The sequence below is a fragment of the Schistocerca americana genome, chromosome 5 (genome assembly GCF_021461395.2).
Source record: "Schistocerca americana isolate TAMUIC-IGC-003095 chromosome 5, iqSchAmer2.1, whole genome shotgun sequence".
Taxonomy (NCBI): domain Eukaryota; kingdom Metazoa; phylum Arthropoda; class Insecta; order Orthoptera; family Acrididae; genus Schistocerca; species Schistocerca americana.
In genome coordinates this window covers 592,759,611-592,773,061 of record NC_060123.1, presented here as the reverse complement: position 1 = coordinate 592,773,061, position 13,451 = coordinate 592,759,611, and the positions used below count along the sequence as shown (strand labels likewise).

The 13,451-nt window shown below is 44.2% G+C and overlaps 1 non-coding gene across 1 annotated transcript; it reads left to right on the top strand.

The window, feature by feature from the left end:
- Positions 1–2,431: 2,431 nt before the first annotated feature.
- Trnat-ugu lies at positions 2,432–2,506 on the top strand. The gene has a single exon. It is a non-coding gene; the product is annotated as a tRNA-Thr (tRNA).
- The last annotated feature ends 10,945 nt before the right edge of the window (positions 2,507–13,451 follow it).

The following is a 13,451-nucleotide window of genomic DNA, read 5'->3' as shown; positions in this document are numbered from 1 at the left end:
GTGGTATCTTCAACTTTCACAAGAGTCATCTGTGGGATAGTATGCAGAACCCCCATGGTACAGTGATAGCAAACCACCAGCATCGGAGCAGCCAGTGTGTGTGGGTTGGGATAATTGGTGACTGTATTTTGGGACCAGTCTTCCTTCCACATCAGCTAACAGGTTGGAACTATTGGTGTTTCTTGGGGTGACTTTGCCTCCCCTGCTAGAAGAATGCCGTTGATGTGGCTGCTACATGCTGGAGCTCCAGCCGACTTTGGTGTTAATGTCCTGACACATCTCACTTGTGTCTTGTCTGCTAGATGAATTGGACATTCACCAGATCTCAGCCTGTGCAATTTATGGTTTTGGGGCCATCTCAAAGATATCATGCATGCAAGCCCATTCCAGATATGGAGACACTGGAGCAGTGTATTCATGCTGCCTCTGACACTGTTCGGATGCAGTCTGGTCGATGAGACCTCTCATTGATCAATCCTTAAAGTATTCACATGGTGGAAAAAATCACCCTGTACACACACACACACACACACACACACACACACACACACACACAGACACACACACAATATACACTCCTGGAAATGGAAAACAGAACACATTGACACCGGTGTGTCACACCCACCATAGTTGCTCCAGACACTGCAAGAGGGCTGTACAAGCAATGATCTCACGCACGGCACAGCGGACACACCAGGAACCGCGGTGTTGGCTGTCGAATGGCGCTAGCTGCGCAGCATTTGTGCACCGCCGCCGTCAGTGTCAGCCAGTTTGCCGTGGCATACGGAGCTCCATCGCAGTCTTTAACACTGGTAGCATGCCGCGACAGCGTGGACGTGAACCGTATGTGCAGTTGACAGACTTTGAGCGAGGGCGTATAGTGGGCATGCGGGAGGCCGGGTGGACGTACCGCCGAATTGCTCAACACGTGGGGCGTGAGGTCTCCACAGTACATCGATGTTGTCGCCAGTGGTCGGCGGAAGGTGCACGTGCCCGTCGACCTGGGACCGGACCGCAGCGACGCATGGATGCACGCCAAGACCGTAGGATCCTACGCAGTGCCGTAGGGGGCCGCACCGCCACTTCCCAGCAAATTAGGGACACTGTTGCTCCTGGGGTATCGGCGAGGACCATTCGCAACCGTCTCCATGAAGCTGCGCTATGGTCCCGCACACCGTTAGGCCGTCTTCCGCTCACGCCCCAACATCGTGCAGCCCGCCTCCAGTGGTGTCGCGACAGGCGTGAACGGAGGGACGAATGGAGACGTGTCGTCTTCAGCGATGAGAGTCGCTTCTGCCTTGGTGCCAATGATGGTCGTATGCGTGTTTGGCGCCGTGCAGGTGAGCGCCACAATCAGGACTGCATACGACCGAGGCACACAGGGCCAACACCCGGCATCATGGTGTGGGGAGCGATCTCCTACATTGGCCGTACACCACTGGTGATCGTCGAGGGGACACTGAATAGTCCACGGTACATCCAAACCGTCATCGAACCCATCGTTCCCGGCAAGGGAACTTGCTGTTCCAACAGGACAATGCACGTCCGCATGTATCCCGTGCCACCCAACGTGCTCTAGAAGGTGTAAGTCAACTACCCTGGCCAGCAAGATCTCCGGATCTGTCCCCCATTGAGCATGTTTGGGACTGGATGAAGCGTCGTCTCACGTGGTCTGCCCGTCCAGCACGAACGCTGGTCCAACTGAGGCGCCAGGTGGAAATGGCATGGCAAGCCGTTCCACAGGACTACATCCAGCATCTCTACGATCGTCTCCATGGGAGAATAGCAGCCTGCATTGCTGCGAAAGGTGGATATACACTGTACTAGTGCCGACATTGTGCATGCTCTGTTGCCTGTGTCCATGTGCCTGTGGTTCTGTCAGTGTGATCATGTGATGTGTCTGACCCCAGGAATGTGTCAATAAAGTTTCCCCTTCCTGGGACAATGAATTCACGGTGTTCTTATTTCAATTTCCAGGAGTGTGTATATATATATATATATATATATATTAGTAAAACATTGCTAGCAGCAAAAACAGACTTATATTTATGGCTTATCGAATTATGATTAGAATATTACAAAGGAATATGAATTTGAAATAATGAAATGATAATTAAATGGACACCCTAGCTGCAAATAGGCGTTTATGTACTTCATTGGGGACATGTTGAAAATGTGTGCCTCGACGGGGATTCGAACCCGGGATCTCCTGCTTGCATGGTAGACGCTCTATCCATCTGAGCCACTGCGGGCACAGGGCACAGAGGATAGTGCGTCTGCAAGGATTTATCCCTTGCACGCTCCCCGTGAGATCCACATTCCCAACATGTCCACACCACTACATTCGTAGTGCGAGTAATAGATGTTTGCCCAGCATACTCTCACGGGGAGCTTGCAAGGGATAAGTCCCTGCAGACGCACTATCCTCTGTGCCCGCGGTGGCTCAGATGGATAGAGCGTCTGCCATGTAAGCAGGAGATCCCGGGTTCAAATCCCGGTCGGGGCACACATTTTCAACACGTCCCCAATGAAGTACATCAACGTCTTTTTGCAGCTAGGGTGTCCATTTAATTATCATTTCATTTCTAGCAAAGCTGCCTGGTCATCCATGGTAACTGTTCTTTCGGGAACAGATACTACCTTCATATATAATTTGAAATAACAATAAACAAGGCTCAGAGTCAGAGAGAGGTGTAAGAGGAGATGGATGGAGGGGTGGGAGGAAATGGACATAGAAAGGGCAAAAGGAGGATGTTTCCAGGGAGCGGGACCAGGAGGAGATAGGAGGGGAGGAGAAGGCAGACCAAATGAGGGAGGGAGACAGGGAGAAGAAGCTGGACATATAATTGGGGATGATGTGATGGACAGTGGATAGAAGAAGAGGGAAGAGGTGATGAGCAAAGAGAAGGGACAGAGAGGGGCAGAGGGAGATAGAGAGAGGTGGGGAGGAGAAGATGGGCACATAGAGAGGTGTGGGGGTGATGGACTGACAAGGGGAAGGCCTCAGAGACGGCCAACCGATTCGGCTCAGATTTGGTAGGTCGCTTGTGTACAACCTAAAACGAAGGAATCTAAGATATTTTGGTTCAACACCCCCACGTTTTTGAGAAAATCACCCCTAAAGGTTATGACGAGCGATCAACCGAAAGTTGGCGGGATCGATAGATAATTGTAAATAGAGCATTTTTCATCACCAGGTATGGGGTCCGAAAACGCATATTTTTCCAGAAATCGAGGTAAGAAACTTTTACAACTGCCACTTCTGTACCCACATGGTCAACGCCTATCGCCGACGTCGCCGATAGCGCAACGGCCAAGGTAATAGACGGCACGGTAGCTCAGCGTGTTCGGTCAGAGAACCGGTTGGCCACTGTAATAGAAAAACTGAGTGGAAGGATCAACTACCGAACTTGAACAGGATGTCTTGCGACGTCCGCAACGAGCAAACATAACGATCAATAACGAACAAAATGCCAAAAAAAAGGTAACTGGCTGGTAAACGGAAAACCCGGGTTCGAATCTCGAAGAAACCTAACGGATGTTATCCTTTTCGTTTGTATTTTTCCATATCTCAATTGATAGGGGTAGGAGGGTTAATAAGGTAAGTAAATCAATAAGGAATGATAATAATAAGGTAGGGAAACTAATTTCCCAAACGCTGTCAGTTAGTAAAGTATTAAACTTTTAAGCCTTGTCACATGAAAGCAACTCCGAATAAAGGTGGTGCGACTTCCTCACGAGGGATCACAGATAGCCAACCGTGCGACGCTTGTTTACAGCGAGGCACGGGATAGAATGTACACGGGGAGAGTTATGTTGTCCCGGTTGCCTCTTCGTCATATCATAGGGAAGGAACAGTGTAGCCGTCGAAAGATTGCATTCATTAGATGCTCTTGGTGCCGTGAGTATATTTGTTTCGAATGTTTATATGACAAGTACCATCAATCTGGTTCTTCGAAGAAAAGTGAGGGCACGTAACAGTGACTGGAAGAGGCATTGTAAAGTGACCTGGAGTAACATTTTAGTTGTTTACTATCCCAAGAGGTTTGAGAAATTTATTTGCCTACCTTATCATTCCTTATTGATTTACTTACCTTATTAACCCTCCTATCCCTATCAATTGAGATATGGAAAAATACAAACCAAAAGAATAACATCCACTACGTTTCCTCGAGATTCACAGCCGTTTACCTTGGCCGTTGCGCTATCGGCGCTGTCGGCGAAAAGCGTTGACCATGTGGGTATAGAAGCGGCAGATGTAAAAGTTTCTTACCTAGATTTCTGGAAAAGTATGCGTTTTCGGGCCCCATACCTGGTGATGAAAAATGCTCTATTTACAATTATCTATCGATCCCGCCAACTTTGAGTCGATCGATCGTCATAACCTTTAGGGGTGATTTTCTCAAAAACGCGGGGGTGTTGACCCAAAATATCTTAGATTCCTTCGTGTTAGATTGTACACAAGCGACTTGCCAAATCTGAGCCGAATCGGTTGGCCGTGTCTGAGGCCTTCCCCTTGTGAGAGAGGGGGAAGAAGGAGTATGTGGAGAAATTGAGGGGCAAGAGGAGGAGAATAGAGACAGGGGGGAGAAGGAGATTAGGAGATATATCCAACTCCCATACATATTGCAAGCATGTGAATTCCCTTTTCTTTCTTGTCCATTTAACCAGACTGAGTTGCAGCAATGCATGGCTGGGAACAGATAGTAGTTAAATAAAACCATACTGATACTTAATGCTACAAGCATGAGCTGAATATAGAAGTTAAAGCTGCCTATTTGATGTGTGAATTGATGACCACTTAATAGGAAACAGAGGCAAAGCCATGTACTCATAGCTCATTGTCGTCTTCTTCACAGTACTTTTAGGTAGAAGCTGAGAGTTGCCTTCATGTTTTTCAGGACTTGTCTTTTACTATGGATGCATCACTATTTTCAAGAGTGGCAGTTCACCTGTCTCTTTACACAATTAAAACTGGATTGGTCTGACAAACCCAGTTGGTGCCATGATACCATCACTATAACAACATGTAGGATTTTGAAGTATGAGGCTGATGCTGATTCATAAACAACGCTGACATAATCTACAAATGCTTTATAGAACAGCAAGAGACTGGGCTTGAGTGTACCCCTGCTGTTCTGCTAAGGCATTTCAAAATCTTCAATTATTTAGTGCCCTTTATTGTTAGGTTTTTCAGGTGCACTAGCCAGATTAGTTTAATCTTGAAAATTAGGCCCTTGGATCGTTGACGTTCCTTAAAATTTAAAACACTGTCCCCCATTTTGAATCCCGGTTGTTTAAAGCTGCAACATAAACAGTTAAAATTTATGCAAATAGTTTTCTCTTGGAAGACTCTGTAACTAGTTGTATTAGCCCATTTTTAAGCCTCCTTACAATTATTTGTAGTTTTCACATCATGGTTGCAAGATCTGATGAAGTATAGAAAGTGGCACAATCTTCCTTAAACAATGAACGGTTAACAGGGGTGCAAATGAGATGCCACTGATAGCTATTCCAAATAGCTTTTTAAATGATACGCTAGTTGTAACTGTTATTGTTTTTATTTTGCTATTGCAGTTTTAGCATTTGTTCCACAGAGTTGTGAGTGAGTGTGGCAAGGTAATTTGGCTTGGAGTGAGTGCCTAATGTCATACCAGTATCCAATTCTGGAAATCTATTATAGCATTTAAAATGGATAACCATCGAATAACGCACAGTGTTGCCAACGGCCAATTCAGAGAGAGAGCGCTGTTGTCAAGTCGACACTGGGAGCTGTGGCCGCCCCACCCCATATATCGACTTTGCAGCGCTTTTGATGGCTATGAGTGCCGTGCTTGACTCACAACACACGTTAATCTCATTTCCAGACCATTACCACTGCTATCACTGCAGTAGTGCCAGCCAAAATACAGGAGACTCTGGAGCCAAATGCAAACAAGGTCCATGCTCTGAACAGATCTTTAAAAGAAACTCTGGATAGTGTGCAGTTGCTTGATCACAAGCTGAGCGAGAAACCTGGCGATCTTGAACAATACCAGAGACGTAATAATGTTTGAGTGTTTGGGATTCGTGAGAACAACAGAGAAAATACAGATTAATCAGTGATAAATCTTAATGAGATAAGCTAGGCCTGCAGGTGACGCTGAATGACATAGATAGAGATCATAGAGTGGGGTAAGACGCCATTATCTTCAAAACCTAGACCCACAATAGTGAAGTCCATGTTGTACAAGAAAAGTTCTGAAATCTTAAGAGCAAAAAAGAAACTATTTTAGTCATATCTGACAACACGTGAGGACCTTACTTCTGAAAGACTACAACTTTTGAACAGTGCGATTTCGAGATTTGGGCTACAAAACGTGTGGACAAACGATGGCAGCATAATGGTGAAGACGAAAAACGGGAAAATATCAGTCTGCAATCCAGATGAACTAGAATGGCTGTGCTTTACAAGCTAAAAACATGTCAACTCTTGCTGCCTCTAGCTTTTGTGTTTACTTCTGATTGTTTATGTAATAAAGAAACACTTTATTTTGTAATATTTTCCTTCAAAAAGTTTCCTGTTATTACCATTTGCTTGTTTAGACTCGCTTTTAGTAGTAACTAGTGAACCTGGCAATGGCTCGCAATTGAAAAGTATATATTGTATATATGTGGTAAACTCCTTCCCCATCCTCCTTGTCCATCTCCTCCAACCTCTCTATCTGTTCACCAGTTGCTCCCTCCTCGCTTTGCCCATCTCCTCCTCTCTCCCTCTTTGTCAATCTCCTCTTTCCTTTCTATACCCATCTCCTCTTCTCTCCTCTTCCTGTCCATCTTCTCCCTTTCATTTCTCTGTCCATTTCCTGCTCCCCACTCTCTGTGTCACACAGTGCAATTACATTCAGTGGAAAACGGGGATACTGTCTGCTAAATGTGTTGTGAACAGGGTTAATAGCAAAGAAGTAATAAATGTAAACGTCATGTCAGGCCTGATGTGACCGTTTTACTGCATGGACAGAAAAGATGTAGTAAGCGATAATCTTTTTTCCTTTCACTATTTTTTGGGGGTTGTAAGAGAGCAAAAGTTTCATAAAGATTTGAAATTATATGCAAAGTTTGTTACAAGTCAGTAAGTGCTCTCATTCTCAAATAGTGGACAGCATCCATAATAGCTATACATTATGCAATGTGTACAAATAAATAGTGTGAAATGGTGGAGTAAACACATTGCAGGTTATACAAGCATTTTATTCATTACTTTGAATCTTATCATATAACACATATCAGGTAATAAAAGCATTTTTCACAAATATGATAAAGCGCAAAAGTCAATGAGTAAATAGTTTTTTCAAAGAGTAATTCACGCAATATTCTTGAAATCAAGTATCTGAAGTAGCCTATGTTCTTCCTCAGGGTTGAAGCTATTTTGCTATCAAATTTTATAGAAATTGGTTCAGCAAGTTAGTAATAATAAATTTAAATGCCAAATTTCAAATGTTTTTCACGTATCTCAGTGCTTGTGATGTCTTGATCTCTTGATGTATGTGTCATACAACAATATATTTGTGTAGGTATACCATAAGTGGCATATGTAGATACTGTCTGCAAGGCTGGCTCTGGGGATACAAACCCTGCAACCACTCAGTGCAGCAGGTTTCTGGGGTTGGCAATATCTTAATTTTTATTATGGCTCCAGAGGGATGAAGTAAATAAGACAGAGCAAAATTGGCATAAATGAAGAAGTGGGAGAAAAAGTTAGAAATACGAATCATACATAAAACCTAGTGTCTAAATGGAAATTATCTACAATACTGTGAAACAGATGATAAATGAAGCTCTGGAGTGGGTCACTCTGGACCCATCTGTCAAAATAACAAAGCTTGTTAGTGGCATGCTGTCACCTTAATTTCTACCATGAGCATGCACAACACTTGCAAGCTTCTACAGAAGCGAAAAAATTAATAATAAGGAAATAAAAATAAATGTTAGCATGCGATGGCCCAACAGTTCCTACACAGCAATCTCAACATGTATAGCAGTACCACTGAGAAAAACGAACAAATAATATAAATAAATAAAGGGCATGTAAAATACGCAATACCCGTCACATGCCATAGTCTTTTGAACGTAGGCATTGTGATTAAGTGGCGTTTACACGTGGAAAGATGAGTGGCATCCTTACCCCATCACTCTCTCTAATTTGTGTCTGCCATTAATAACATTTGCACTGCTCCTCTTCTTGTCACACTCCTCTGAATTAATTTTTCCTGTTTCGTCTAATTGCTCTTAGTTTTTCCCTCATTTCCTTTTATTTCTCAGAGGTGAAGCAATAATCAATAGAATGATGATGCACAGGCATCAGGATATGGCAATTGATTCCTTCGTTTGGTGAGAAAAATTCATGATTTCATTTCTGTGTCCATATGATGCTGTGTAGTCTTGAATGGCCATATATATTTGCCCTAACATTGAAGCCAGAGAACACAAGATGGGAAATTAGGATTGATGCAGCCATCCATAGGAGCGGTTTATGATGCAATGATAGAAACAAGCGAAGACGAAAATATGGACCGAATGGTTCCAGTTAAGGCTGATAGTTAAGCAAAAGTTAACCGCAATTGTACGTTCCTTAATTCTGTGGTGATATGGTATGATATACAGTGTGTTTCAAAAGTAAGGGAACACTAAAAATATTATTGTAGTCAAGTGAGATCACAAAGCAACAATGTACATAATTCGAAAGAATAAACCTGTAAGTTTTTTTTTCTCATTGCATGTGTGATGTGTAGTTCTACGTATGGTCACTTGTAGTACCGCGGAAGTTATTTCCTGATGTTTTAACAGATGTCCTATCATCCTGTCCCTTTTTCTTATCAGTGTTTTTGACACATTCCCTTCCTCACCGATTGTGCGCAGAACTTCCGCATTCCATACCTTATCATTCCACCTAATTTTCAACGCTATTCTGTAGCACATCTTCAACGGTTAGATTCTCTTCTGTTCCAGTTTTCACATAATCCATGTCCCACAACCACGTAATGCTATGGTGCAAATGTATATTCTGAGAAATTTCTTCCTCCAGTTGCGACCTATGTTTGATACTAGTAGCTACATCTTGGCCAGGCATGTCATTGCCAGTGGTAGTCTGCATTTGATGTCGTCATTGCTCCGTCCGTCATAGGTTATTTTGCTGCCTAGGTAGCAGAGTTCCTTAACTTCATCTACTTCGTGACCATCAATCCTTTCTCGCTGTTCTCATTCCTGCTACGTCTCGTTACTTTCGTCTTTCTTCAATTTACTCTCAAGCCATATTCTGTACTCATTAGACTGTTCATCCCATTCAGCAGATCTTGTAATTCTTCTTCACTTTCACATCGGGTAGCAATGTCATCAGCGAATCTTATCACTGATCTCCGTTCACCTGACTCTGAATTCTACTCTTGAACCTTTCGTTGTTTTCATGACTGCCTCTTCGATGTACAGATTGAACAGTAGGAGCGAAAGACTACATCTCTCTCTTATACCCTTTTTTAATCCCAGCACTTCGTGATTTTTAACAAAATGTCTGTCAAATAAGCCACAGTCAGAAGCCAGATTTTGCTTAGGGAAAGTTGTACTTAGTGAGAAAAAGATAAACGTCATACAATAAGAGAATCGTTCTGGCGTGATATAACCATCCGTGTGAATCAATAAAAGGTTTTAAGGACTTAGGTTAGTTTACAGTTTTAAACATGGCTTTTTCTCAGCAACTGAATAAAATTTTCAAACTTAGGAATTATACAGCCAACCGGTTGCTGATAACTGTCTGGTACAGTTAACCTATGTTCAGACGCCTACTAAGGGTGTCTTTATCAGAATGAAATATTGATGGGCGCAAAATTACATTGCGTGAAAGCGATGGTCACAATTTTGAGCAGCTATGCTCAGGTCAAAAATAAAAAAATAAAAATTAACAACCCTTAGGTTATTATTACAAAAATAGGTTAATTAGTAGGGTAAGCATTAATAAAATCAACTATTTTCACTGCGTCATAAGGTACAGAGATTTTTCACGAGCACCTTACAGTAACTTGATTTAACGGTTACAAGCAACGGTGGATATTTAAGTAGCCATTTTGTTGCTAATGTTACGGCCATTAGTTATTTTAATACACTACTGGCCATTAAAACAGCTGCACCACGAAGATGACGTGCTACAGACGCGAAATTTAACCGATAGAAAGAAGATGCTGTGATATGCAAATGATTAGCTTTTCAGAGCATTCACACAACGATGGCGCCGGTGGCGTCACCTACAACGTGCTGACATGAAGAAAGTTTTCAACCGATTCATACACACAAACAGCAGTTGACCGGCGTTGCCTGGTGAAACGTTGTTCTGATGCCTCGTGTAAGGAGGAAAATGCGTACCATCACCTTTCCGACTTTGATAAAGGTCGGATTGTAGCCTATCACGATTGCGATTTATCGTATCGCGACATTGCTGCTCGCGTTGGTCGAGATCCAATGACTGTTAGCAGAATATGGAATCGGTGGGTTCAGGAGGGTAATACGGAACGCCGTGCTGGATCCCAACGGCCTCGTATCACTAGCAGTCGAGATGACAGGCATCTTATCCGCATGGCTGTAACGGATCGTGCAGCCACGTCTCGATTCCTGAGTCAACAGAGGGGACGTTTGCGAGACAACAACCATCTGCACGAACAGTTCGACGACGTTCGCAGCAACATGGACTATCAGCTCGGAGACTATGGCTGCGGTTACCCTTGACGCTGCATCACAGACAGGAGCGCCTGCGATGGTGTACTCAACGACGAACCTGGGTGCACGAATAACAAAACGTCATTTTTTCGGATGAATCCAGGTTCTGTTTACAGCATCATGATGGTCGCATCCGTGTTTGGTGACATCGCGGTGAACGCACATTGGAAGCGCGTATCCGTCATCGCCATACTGGCGTATCACCCGGCGTGATAGTACGGGGTGCCATTGGTTATATGTCTCGGTCACCTCTTCTTCGCATTGACAGCACTTTGAACAGTGGATGTTACATTTCGAATGCGTTACGACCCGTGGCTCTACCCTTCATTCGATCCCTACGAAACCCTACATTTCAGCAGTATAACGCAAGACCGTATGTTGCATGTCCTGTACGGGCCTTTCTAGATACAGAAAATGTTGGACTGCTGCACTGGCCAGCATATTCTCCAGATCTCTCACCTGGTACAACGTTATGACAAGTGCCTCAATATTGACGGAAATTATGCAGAAAAGTAGATTAAGGTACAGGCTTTCATGTAAAAATAAAATTATTGAGATATCTTAGCATGTCTTTTTTAAATTTCAAAACGGTACTTACTTAAAAAACACGCCTCGTACTACGTCGTCTGTTGGAGATTTCCTGCACGCTGCGGACAAGAACAGCGGCTACTGGGAGAGATGGGCCGCGCGGGATTAGTCGAGCGGTCTAAGGCGCTGCAGTCATGGACTGTGGGGCTGGTCCCGGCGGAGATCCGAGTCCTCCCTTGGGCATGGGTATGTGTGTTTGTCCTTAGGATAATTTAGTTTAAGTAGTGTGTAAGCTTAGGGACTGATGACCTTAGCAGTTAAGTCCCATAAGATTTCACACACATTGGAACATTTTTGGGAGAGATGGCTATCTCGACAAAGTCAACAGTCGCAGAGTTCAACACCATAGTCTGTCTCTATCCCTGATGGGAGGACGTGGAGGTCCTTCTGTTACACCACGATCACGAGACCAGCGTTCCAGGCATTCCGGCGGACTGAATAGGGCTTACCTCTACGGCAGGCCAATATCGTCGAAATTCACGGCTACACGGCAACTGTCATCGCTTTACGACGAATAAACGTGGTGAGAGGGAGGGGTCGGTGGCTGATGAAGAATGGTGGGGAATGAAAGGTACAGGGCACCTCGCAAGTCGGCGCGTGTCAGTACAGTGCACACGCCGCTGTCGCTTACTGCCGTGGCGTCGCAGTACAGCCAGAGCCGGGGCCACCGCAAGTGGCGAACCGCCAGTGCAGAAGATGGCTGCAACGAAATGTGTAGTGTCAGCTGCTTACAATGCGATTCCTCAGCGGACATTGGCAGACGATGCCAACCACGAGTCAAGACGCTACCTGTATTATTATGGAAATAAATAACTCATTCTGAATCTTCTTTCACTGCACCTACCGGCGACCACAGGACACTACCATCCTTATGAGGAAAACTGGCAAGGAGCGAACTGGCAGAGTGCCTCCTGACTCGTTCATTCCCGTGAACTACTTCATTCATTTCACTCTTTGCCGTGAAGCGTTCAAATGAAGTAGTTCATTCATGAAGTACGGAAGCCTGGCGAAGTTGCCCAGTTCGCCGCTCAGCCGCGGCTACGCTCGCTTCAACTCGCTCGTACAATAAAGCTTCGTAATACTTCATAATTTTACCAACAGATGGCCGAACTATGCAGTAACGTGCACGCAACGTTTTACGCTCTTACAGCGTCTGAGCTAACTTAAATAGAGCATGGTCGAAAGGGACAAGGGAAAGATAAACAGAGAAGCCTGTCACATATAAAGAAGGTATTACATTTAATCTTGCTCGACATTTTCTCACGAAGTGCCCAAAAATGTCTTTATCTGCCAAGTGAAACATTATTTGTTGTATTCATGGACTGAAAACTAGGGCTACCAACGAAATGCAGCCCAATTTTATGTTCCTTTTAAAATTTAATCCAAAATAGAGTGAGTATGTTTACCACCGTCACAAAGTCTATATATCTACGTTAAGTAATTATTCAGAAGTTTTCCTGTAGATTTTATTTTGTTGAGAATAATATAACCCTCCAAATTCAAAACGTAAACTGTCACCTGTAGTAATTGGTACGATTTCAGGTAAAATCCCTCTTTCAGTGTCATTAACAAAACTTTTATTTTCATGTTCGCTGTGCGTGCTCACACAGCCAGCCTCTTCGTTTGTAACTGTAATATTAATTTGTCCGAAAGCGCTGCCAACGGTAGGCTACCGGTAGACGCGAAGTATAACTGAACTGCACAAATAGTCACGGGTAATGATGTCAGCACTGCAGAAGCAGCTGACGCTGCCTTGCCCTCGCCCCTCACCGACCCAACCCCTCGCAAACCTATAGTTTCCCACAAATGCCGCGCGATTCGTCGACAGGCAGTAGAGGGGGGACTGAAGTGAAGGGAGAATGAGTGACGTAGCGCCGATGTAATGGGATGAGGGAGAGGGGAAGAGAGTGGGTGAACTAGAAAAAAGTGTGGAGTGTGTTATCTGTGAAGAGTTTGAAGTACCTGTTCATTGAAATTGAGTGGTTAGTTCACACTTCACTGGAATGAAGCGTTCATTTGAACGATTCATTCACGAGCTCCCCATTACTACTCTACTCACGCCCTGCCAATAGTCGTCTCTTGCCATGGGATCCCTTTCCCATGTGGAGAGCTGGTGGCTG